Source organism: Myxocyprinus asiaticus, chromosome 10, assembly GCF_019703515.2.
Source record: "Myxocyprinus asiaticus isolate MX2 ecotype Aquarium Trade chromosome 10, UBuf_Myxa_2, whole genome shotgun sequence".
Classification (NCBI taxonomy): domain Eukaryota; kingdom Metazoa; phylum Chordata; class Actinopteri; order Cypriniformes; family Catostomidae; genus Myxocyprinus; species Myxocyprinus asiaticus.
The window spans coordinates 18,113,011-18,123,324 of record NC_059353.1 but is presented as its reverse complement, the minus strand read 5'-3'; the positions used below and the strand labels follow the sequence as shown (position 1 = coordinate 18,123,324).

The 10,314-nt window shown below is 38.9% G+C and overlaps 1 pseudogene; it reads left to right on the top strand.

Moving 5' to 3' along the window:
• The first annotated feature begins 502 nt into the window (after positions 1-502).
• Positions 503-1,425, top strand: LOC127447361 (cyclin-dependent kinase 5 activator 1-like; annotated as a pseudogene).
• The last annotated feature ends 8,889 nt before the right edge of the window (positions 1,426-10,314 follow it).

The following is a 10,314-nucleotide window of genomic DNA, read 5'->3' as shown; positions in this document are numbered from 1 at the left end:
ATAGAGCAGCTGAGGAGAGAATAACCAGTCTGGAAATAGCAGAGCTATACTTGTCTCATGCAATCCAAAAATGCTGTATACCTTCTGAAGTGATGTGCACACAGATATTTGTTTCTCTTGGTGCTTTAGTCTGTCAGTCTACTTCTGTAGCCCTAAGGTTGGCTAGTTACACAGACGTGATGGGATAATCCCAGTTAACAGAGGCTGATGTCAGATTGGTCTGGCTCACCAGAAATCCCTTTAGTTGAGGTAGGCAATGCAGGATTGTGTTGCAGACACTGCTGCAGAAGGAGTGGAGGGAGTGTCTGCTGCCTGCTCTGAAATTTCCTCTAAACATCTTTGATGGGCTGACTCAGAACCTTTACTTACATGGTAGCCTATATGACAAACCAAATGGAGCTTCGTATGTGACCTGATACGATCAAACTCAGTTGCGACATCTCCTCGCACACGGGGCCATTTAAATAACTTTTTTTTGCTGCCCGTTGCGCGCTGCTCCGATATGGGGACTGTGCTTTCGATATACCCAATATTAAACAAGGAGACCATAAGACAGTGAATGAAACCAACGGGAAAATAGAAAAGTGCCTTAAGAAATATTCGCAGATCGTGTCTACTCTCACGTTTAAACGGCTGGTTAAAGCATCAGCTAAGAAGAAAAGTGCCAAGAAAGTCACTCCAAATCCTGCTCCACTACCACCACTGACTAGCGACTGTCAGATCAAGCATCTCAACCATGAGAACTTGAAGAAATCGCAACGGCTGACCAACACAGATCGAAAAACGAAAAATAGACCTCTTGCTGTACCCATCCCTACAGTTCCCACCCAGCTGAAGCTTCATCTCGATCAGGACCAGCTATCTCCAAAGGCGAAGCAACTGGTGTCGGTTCAGAAACAGCTCAGCAGCTGTTCGCTCATCTCCCCGAGACGCGTAATCATTCAGGCCACCACTGGGGAGCTGCTCCGCTGCCTGGCAGAATCTGTGTGCAAACGATGCTTCAAATTCAAGGAACTCAGTCCAAACGAGGTCATTCTCTGGTTCCGAAATGTGGACAGGACTCTTCTGTTGCAGGGCTGGCAGGACCACGGGTTCATCACGCCCGCCAACCTCGTGTTTGTTTATCTGCTCTGTAGGAAAATGATATCCAACGATGTTGACAGCCCACGTGAACTTCACAGGACCTTTCTGACCTGCCTCTATCTGGTGTATTCATACATAGGTAACGAGATTTCTTACCCTCTCAAGCCCTTCATGATCAAGACCAACAAGGATGTGTTCTGGGAACGTTCTTTGGATGTCATCGATAAACTGAGTGGCAAAATGCTGCAGATTAATGTAGATCCGCACTTTTTCACAGAGGTTTTTCAAGACTTAAGAAATGAAGGGGATTCCAAGAAGGATGCAAGTGAACTGGACCATTAATGTGATCATAATCTGCGCAGTAGCTACAGATAGATTTAATATGATTGTAAACCCTACTTGAGTGTCACATCTATATGTGTTTTGTTCTTGTTATCATGTCTTTTTTTAAAGTTTAGTTATGTTCAGGTCATGTGGTTCCATGTCATTTCCTGTTTCCCTGCCATGTCATGTGATTCCCTGCTTCCATGTCAAGTCATGTGATCATTCTGTTTCCCTCCATGTTCATGTGTCTTGTTTTCATTGGTTTATTGTCTTGTTAACTCGTTATCAGTTCTAGTTTGTCATTGGTTTAAGTTTATTAGTCTTGTTATCTTGTTTATAGTTCTGTCTGTTCATTGTTGTCTTGTTACCCTTGTCCATGTATTTATACCCTCATGTTTGCCATGGTCCTTGGTCAGGTATTGTGTTTATGTAACATGTTTGGAGTTCAAGTCAAGTTATGTCAAGTCTAGTTTAGTTCATGTTTATGTTTTGTAGTCACGTTTTTGGTTTTCATGCTTCATGTAAATAAACTGCACCTGGGTTCTTCACTTTATCATCATCGTCTGCTTGTCATTGCCAGCATCGTTACAGAATACCTGACCACAAAATGAACCCAGCAGTTCAGCTTCTTCATTTACGTCAGGGGAATCGTCCCCTGGAGGAATATGTAGAGGACATTTGTCCTCTGGCCAGCAGGGTCGATTTTAATGAGATTGCCCTCAAGGACTGTTTTTGCTTTGGGATGAATGAGCCAATCTCCTCCTTGATGCCAGGTGGCCGGAGTACCTACAGCCTGACTCAATTTATCGACCTCTCCGAGCCAGCGTCCCACGTTATGATCGATGAGCCAGGATCCCACATCGTGGTCGACGAGCCAGGGTCCCACGTCGTGGTCGATGAGCCAGGGTTCTATATCATGATCGATGAGCCAGGATCCCACATTGTGGTCGACGAGCCAGGGTCCCACGTCGTGGTCGATGAGCCAGGGTTCTATGTCATGGTCGATGAGCCAGGGTCCCACGTCATGGTCGTAGAGCTTGCGCCACCTTCTGCCCCTGATTCTGAGTCAGCTCCATGCCATGTCACAGCCACGCCAGTGTCAGCTCCATGCCATGTCACAGCCACGTCAGAGTCAGCTCCATGCCATGTCACAGCCACACCAGAGTCTGCTCCATGCCATGTCACAGCCACGCCAGAGTCTGCTCCATGCCATGTCACAGCCATGCCAGAGTCTGCTCCGTGCCATGTCACAGCCACGCCAGAGTCTTCTCCATGCCATGTCACCACCACGCCTGAGTCTGCTCCATGCCATATAATAGCCACGCCTGAGTCTGCTCCATGCCATGTCACAGCCACGCCTGAGTCTGCACCATGCCATGTTACAACCACGCCTCAGCCTGCTCCATGCCACGTCACAGCCACACTTGAGTCTGCTCCATGTCATGTCACAGCCACGCCTCAGCCTGCTCCATGCCATGTCACAGCCACGCCTCAGCCTGCTCCATGCCATGTCAGCTCCACAGCCCAACTCTGCTCCACAGCCATGCCTCAGCCTGCTCCATGCCATGTCAGCTCCATCTACCTCTGCTCCACAGCCACGCCTCAGCCTGCTCCATGCCATGTCACAGCAATGCCTCAGCCTGCTCCATGCCATGTCACAGCAGTGCCTCAGCCCACTCCATGCCATGTCACAGCAACACCTGAGCCTGTCACAATAACAGCTCAGTCTGCTTCACGCCATGTCACAGCCTTACCTCAGTCTGCTCCATGCCATGTCTCAGCCAAGCCCCAGACTGCTCCATGCCATGTCACAAGCAAGCCTTTGCTCCATGGTACAGGCCCACCTCTGTTGCACTGTCCAGGCTCGCCTCTGCTCCATGGTCCAGGCCCGCCACTGCTCCACGGTCCAGGCCCGCCTCTGCTCTATGAGCCAGCACTCACGCCTGCCACGGCCAACGAGTCATCATCCATGCCTACCATGGCCAAGTCAGGATACTGCCATACCATGTTACCACGTCATGCCATGTAGCCACGTCAAGTCGCCCCCCCCACCCCCAGCTCCCTCTTTAACTCTGTGTTTTGGGGCATGGGGAGCTGCAACTAGAGGGGGGGGATATGTCACGTCTATATGTGTTTTGTTCTTTTTTCATGTCTTTTTTTAAGTTTAGTACCTGTTCAGGTCATGTAACCAATGAAAACAAGACACATGGTCATGTTATTTCCTGTTTCTCTGCCATGTCATGTGATTCCCTGTTTCCATGTCAAGTCATGTGATCATCCTGTTTCCCTCCATGATCATGTGTCTTGTTTTCATTGGTTTATTGTCTTGTTAACTCGTTATCAGTTCTAGATTTTATTTTAAGTTTATTAGTCTTGTTATCTTGTTTATAGTTCTGTCTATTCATTGGTTATCTTGATACCCTTGTCCATGTATTTATACCCTCATGTTTGCCATGTAACATTGTTTGGAATTCAAGTCAAGTCAAGTCATGTTATGTCAAGTCAAGTTATGTCAAGTCTAGTTTAGTTCATGTTTATGTTTTGTAGTCACGTTTTTGTTTTTCACACTTCATGTAAATAAACTGCACCTGGGTTCTTCACTTCATGTATGCCTGTCATTGCCAGCATCATTACATTGAGTGACTACAACATGAGCTGGTTAATAATTTTTTATATCACTGTTTTAGTGGATTTGTCTTAACAGTATTAGCATAAATAATACCCTGGTGTAGTGATTTATAATAGTCAAAATAGATTCACGGGTGTAGCTGCAGTCCAATGCATGCTGAAAAGATTTGTATCTGTACAGTTGCTGTAAACACAGTTATCCATATAGTCAAAAAAAGGGAAGGTGAAAACGTACAAATATTTATTCCACATAGTTGTAAATGTCAGTCATGGGTTATCTTTCATTATCCTCCTGAGACTCAGGGGAGAATTTTTTTTTTAGAATTTTAGATAAGCATTTAGATAAGCCTTAAACATTATTGTTATTTTTACTATACTTAAACTTACAATTTATTGTATTTGATTTTCCTATTTATTGGCTACATCATTAGTATTACAAAAAAGGTCTGGATGTCTTCTAACGCAGACTTAAAAAAAAGTGGCATAATTTGCTGAGTCTCAAGAGGATAAAAGTTCATTTTGAAGAGATGTGAATGGAACTATCCAAGGTCCTGACCTATTTGTGTTCAGGCTCTATTGACAGACATTCATTCTGAATGTAAAACTTGAAAATGTTTTCTCATCATCAGATTTATATGTGCCAATATATGTATGAATGACTAATATTTTGATTCACATTGGTTTGGAAAAAAAGTGTCATATTTTGCTTGGAGTATAATTTATTTTTTATTTTATTTTTTTTAAATAAATCCCAGTCTGACTGGTGCTGATATATAATTCATGCATGAGGCTTATCAATGCTACTGATATCATGTAATTTGGCAAAAGATTATAAGATTATAAATAGAATCCAAAATACCTTATAACGGGAATGAAAATTAGGCTGATGGATAGACTACCGTCTCTTCAATGACATGCACTGTATAAAGCTATCAAAAAAGACCACATTAAATTTTCCACAGCTCATACTGTCTGTAGTTTTTTGTCTACTAAAATTTCTAGGAAAGATATTTTTCCCAATATTTCATCAGTGGAACAATCCAAAAACACTGGAAGAGACTGTACGTCTATCCCTCATAAACTTGTTGTCATTCCCATCAAAAATTAAACATGGCTCTGCTGTGAATAAGGTCTATTAAAGGAATAGTTCACCCAAAAATGATAATTCTCTCATTATTTACTCACCCTTATATCATCTCAATCTCGTATGACTTTCTTTCTTCCGCATAGCACAAACATACTTTAATGGAGATATGATGTCTGTTTGTCCACACAATGCAAGTGAATGGTGACCAAAATTCCAAGCTCCAAAAATGACAAAGTCAGCATAAAAGTAAATCTATAAGACTCCAGTGGTTTAATCCAAGTCATCTGAGGCAATCTAATCAGTTTTAGGTAAGAACAGTCCAATAAATCTGCAGTCTCCTTGGCGATCATGGTTTCAAGCTCAATTACACTTCCTAGTGCCACATAGAGCTTGGCCTAGAGACTGCAATGTTAAGATGTACAGTGATAAAGGAGTAACATTTTAGTCTGTTCTCACCCAAAATCGATTAGATCGCTTAAGAAGACATGGATTAAACACCTGGAGTCATTTTGATTACTTTTATGCCACCTTTATGTTCTTGAAGCTGGTATCCTAGTAATGATGTGACATTACACTGCCTCAGTAACCTGTCTGAAACCAGTTTCTGGAGGTGCCTTCGTATGCAAACACTGTCTTTTGAGTCACTGACTGAAAGGGCAGTGAGGCAACAAGACAGCTACCTTTGGTTTTGGACGCAGCCTTCGAGTGGTTTTCGAATTGGACATTAGAAAGTTTCTTTTGTCGGAATCATAAGCAACATGATGTAGGATCTGGTCAAGAAAAGAGTGGTTTCTTCTAGATGTTCAACTTTTGGAGCTATTTGCATTAGAAAATGAAGAGTCGTAAAATTTTAATGACCGATTTTGGAGCAGAGGATGATGTCATCCGAATACACAAATCATGAAGAATAACATGTGACATTATTTACATGTCTACCACAGCGAATAGCAGATTTATAGCCAATCGAAGTCTGAATTTCAAACCGCAAACTATCTTTACTGCGGTGATGTACCAAGCAAAATAAATTTATGGTAATTATTCAGTACCATGGTGTATCAAGTAGTGGTACAGCAATAGACCTTTTTCACAGACTGTGATGATTCGTTTCCGCCTTATTTAGCAGCGGATATCTCGCAGATTTTTTTATATTATACATTTTTTAATTTTGAGTTTAAATGTATAACATTATCCTTTGGGTTATTTTACCCTGGAATTAGTTTTAAAAAACGAATTACCGCAGCTGTGAGGGGGTTTCTATTACAGCTGCTGAGAGAGTGACAGTAAATTTGGCTTAGTTGGCTTTAGTAAATATAGACAGTAAAATCTTAATCCACCGCTCTCTATTTTTTTTCCTCTTCTGGAAAGTCATTCAAACGTAATAGTGGATTTTTTCTTTTGGTCTTGGAGCAAATGGGTAAGTGAAAATAATATTTGATGTGATCTCCCATTCACTCCCATTCACCGCTGTCGAAGTTTACCCTGCAAATGTTTACTTCTGCATTCCAAACCCGGAGTGTGAAAAAGGTCTATATATAGCCTTCCCTATAGCATAGCCAAAAGTGGTTATAAAGGCCCCCTGGGGTCTATATATATATATATATATATATATATATATATATATATATATATATATATATATATATATATATATACATAGATATATATATATATATTTAAACCTGTTTGTCACTATATATTGCAAAATATTCCTGATCGATGAGGTTATTGTGTGCAATGTCTAAAGTTTGATTTTGAGGTATTTTATCTCATATTTAATAATTTTCAATTTAGCAAATTTATGTTGCTAATGGGAATCCCTGAAATGATTACATTATTTTGAGACAAAAAACTATTAAATCAAAAGTTTTTTTTTTTTTTTAAATAACTGTCTAATAAGTGAAATGACAGTACAGAATTTGGGGTAAAATGCCCCCCTGTTGCAGGAGCTAAAGGCCTCCGTAAGACACGTTGTTTTTCTTAAGTGGGGTGAATAGATTTGTTCTGAAAAATGTTCAAAGTGGGCTCACATTGACTGATCCAGTCACAATGGAGATTAATATGTTTATAAAATATTTGAGATGTTATGAAATGCCAAATTTGATTGAAATCAACAGAAAATGGTTAGCCCTTTTCTGAAGTGGTTATTTTTTATTTTATTTTTTTATTTTTTTTGTTACTCAAAAAAAGCATATTACTCAAAAGTACCAAAAATAATTTTAATCAAATCAACGTTTCGTTATTATTTATTTCCACACAAATTATGTTGCTCCATCAATATTAAATAAAAAGAATAATTTTTTTAAATCTTGATACACTTTGTGACCAGAAAAAAGCATATTTTCCTGAAGGTGTGCCAAAGCCCCATTGTACCCTATTCTCAGCCAATAATGTTTCATATGTACACATAATGTGAACATTTTTGAAAAGGGAAATTCAGTCATCATTTAGTCACCCTCATGTTTTTCCAAAACCTGTATGTCATTCTATCTTGTGTGGAACGCAAAAGGAGATGTTGGGCAGAATGACAGTCTCAGTCACATTTCATTGCAGTGAATGTGAATGGTGAATGAGGCTAACATTCTGCCTACATTTCCTTTTGTTTTCTGCGGAAGAAAGTCTTATGTGTCTAGAACAGCATAAGGGTAAATGATGACAGAATGTTCCTATTTGGGTGAACTATCACTTTAAAGTCACCCCATTACTATGTTTTAATTCATAATATTACCAAACATTACCACTGGTGCTACTATATGTTCTGTCTGTTGTGTCAGTATTACTTATTGCTTAGCACTGACTGAGACAGAATGTCTGAATCATCAGTAAACAAGTGATTTTTTTAGTATGTTTCAAATGGGCAGGATTACCCAGAGACCTGGGTAATATATTGCCAAGCACAGAGATTAGTTCTTTTTTTCTATTTGTTAAAACTCTTCCTTAATCTGTCAGCAGCACTGTAAAAAATGTCTGTAATTTTAAGGGTAAAAGACTGTAAAACGGCTACAGGAAAAAAAACTTTAATTGATTAACGGGTATTAACTGTAAAATATACAGTAAAAAAATGGTAATATATTTTAAAAGACAATGCAGTACTTTTTACAGTAAATTATTGTTAAAATTACAATAAAAAACAATAATTGGGCGTTCCAACAATTCCCTGCGTGACCCATCATACTTCATTATATTTTATGGGAATAGTTATGTTTCTTCTTATTTTTAATATCAGTTACGTACACTGGGGTGTTCTGTTTTATATTTAATGTAGTCTAGTTAATGTTTACTGCGTTATTTAAATTTCACATGTGTTACCCTGATGGTGTTTAGTGTTTGTGTGAGTGACACTGAGCACTGTCTCTGTGTGTTTATTGGTCATTGCTCCTGGAAGAGCCACTATTGATGAACTTCATGTCATCATGTGCTAAACTGTCATTTTTAATGTAATTAACAATACCCTATAAAGTAAAAAGCAGATTTTTTCAGTTTCAGAAGGTTTATATCAAGTTTATGACATTTTTCTACTGTAAATTTATTTATTTATTACAATGCCATCATGGTCATGTATGTTACAACAGTTTTAAACTGTAAAATGTACAGGTTGTTCTGTAAAGTTGTTTTTTTACTGTATTTTTTACATAATTATTCTGGCAACCACAGCTGCCAGTTTTGTTTTGTTTTTGTAAAAAAAAACAGAATTTTTTTTACAGTGAGGCTTTCTTCAGTAGTCCCTGTCATTTTGACCTTTTGACACTCGGGTTTGCCCGGGCTATGTGTGAGAAGGTTTACCTAACGCTTTCCACTACCTGATCCGAGATTAGTGGAAATAGGTTATCTCAGGTAGAAGATCAAAGTGTCAGTTGTAATAATCTGTTGGTGGATGAGTAAATGGAGACAAGTCTGTCTTTTCCCATGACCAGGAATATAAACAAACAAATCACAGCACAGCTCTGTTCATAAACAGCCAAATAGATAGGCCTATTACTTATTTAACCGTATTCAAAACTTACTAAACAACTAAACAAACTTATAATAATATAAAAAAATAAAAAAAAGACTCTGACTTTTATTACTAAGATTAAGATAGAATAATAAACCACTGGCATGCTTTCACTCTTTTCACTCTCTCTCTCTGTGTGAGAGAACATGAAAGAGATGAAGGATATTGTCACTAGATCACACAGACAGATTCAAACTTCAGAGCAGTACTGCTCAATAAGGTTCTGTAGGGGGCAGCCAGCCAACACTTCCCTTCTGTCACACAGTGTTGTGTTTACCAGAAGGCCTGCTTCACAATAGTTTCTGTAGCTTTTAGGGTGCTAATAACCCAAGTTGACTGATCTCTCTTAAACTTACTTCAATGTTAGTATTTATTCCTGGCCCACTGTGGCACCATGCTAATAAATGGTGTTGTTAGTAACTAATGCATTGGGTATTTTTTTTTGTCTAGTGCTTAAAACCATTTAAACAAAGTGGGTAATTTATAATGAAGGAATGAAGCAGGACATGTTTTGATATTCTTCATTTTTATCCATGCTTTAGAGCAAAAAATAGATTGGTGGAAATGTTCTCCACCCACCTGTGTGTTCTGCATTCTACTTAGCATTTGTGTACCAATGTTCTCTCTTGCAACAATATATCGGTTTACTGTTATGTAAGTAATACTGATTATATACTGTTCTAGTCTTTCTGCTTTTCTGGGGTCATCTCTCCAATGCAGCATGATTTAACCCACACACTAACCTTTGACTGATCAGGGCTATATTAGTACCTGTAGAGGGTGTAATAAACATTTCTGTTGAGTTTATATACAAACAGCTCTATAGTTTTAAACATAATTTAAAGGTTACAGAAATTCAAAACCACATAAAGAATGATTTTTTGACAATTTGGTGTATGGACCTTTGAAATATTTGACAAAGCTTAAAAATTAGAAGTGCATATATAAAAATGTTCATAAGCATAAATGTGCTTTTTGTGTGATTGTTTTGGCTCAGAGCCTTTATTATATGTAAATATCTAATCTTTTATTACTGTTAACTGAATTTAGAAACTGTGAGACTGCTTTATACTTATAATTTATCTCAGCTACACTCAGAGAAAGATGAAGCCTTGGCTGAACAGTTACACCAAGTGATTCCTTGTACAAAGTTTTAGTCTAAGCTCATGTCTGTTGGCCAGGCCAGAGTTGGATTTTAAAT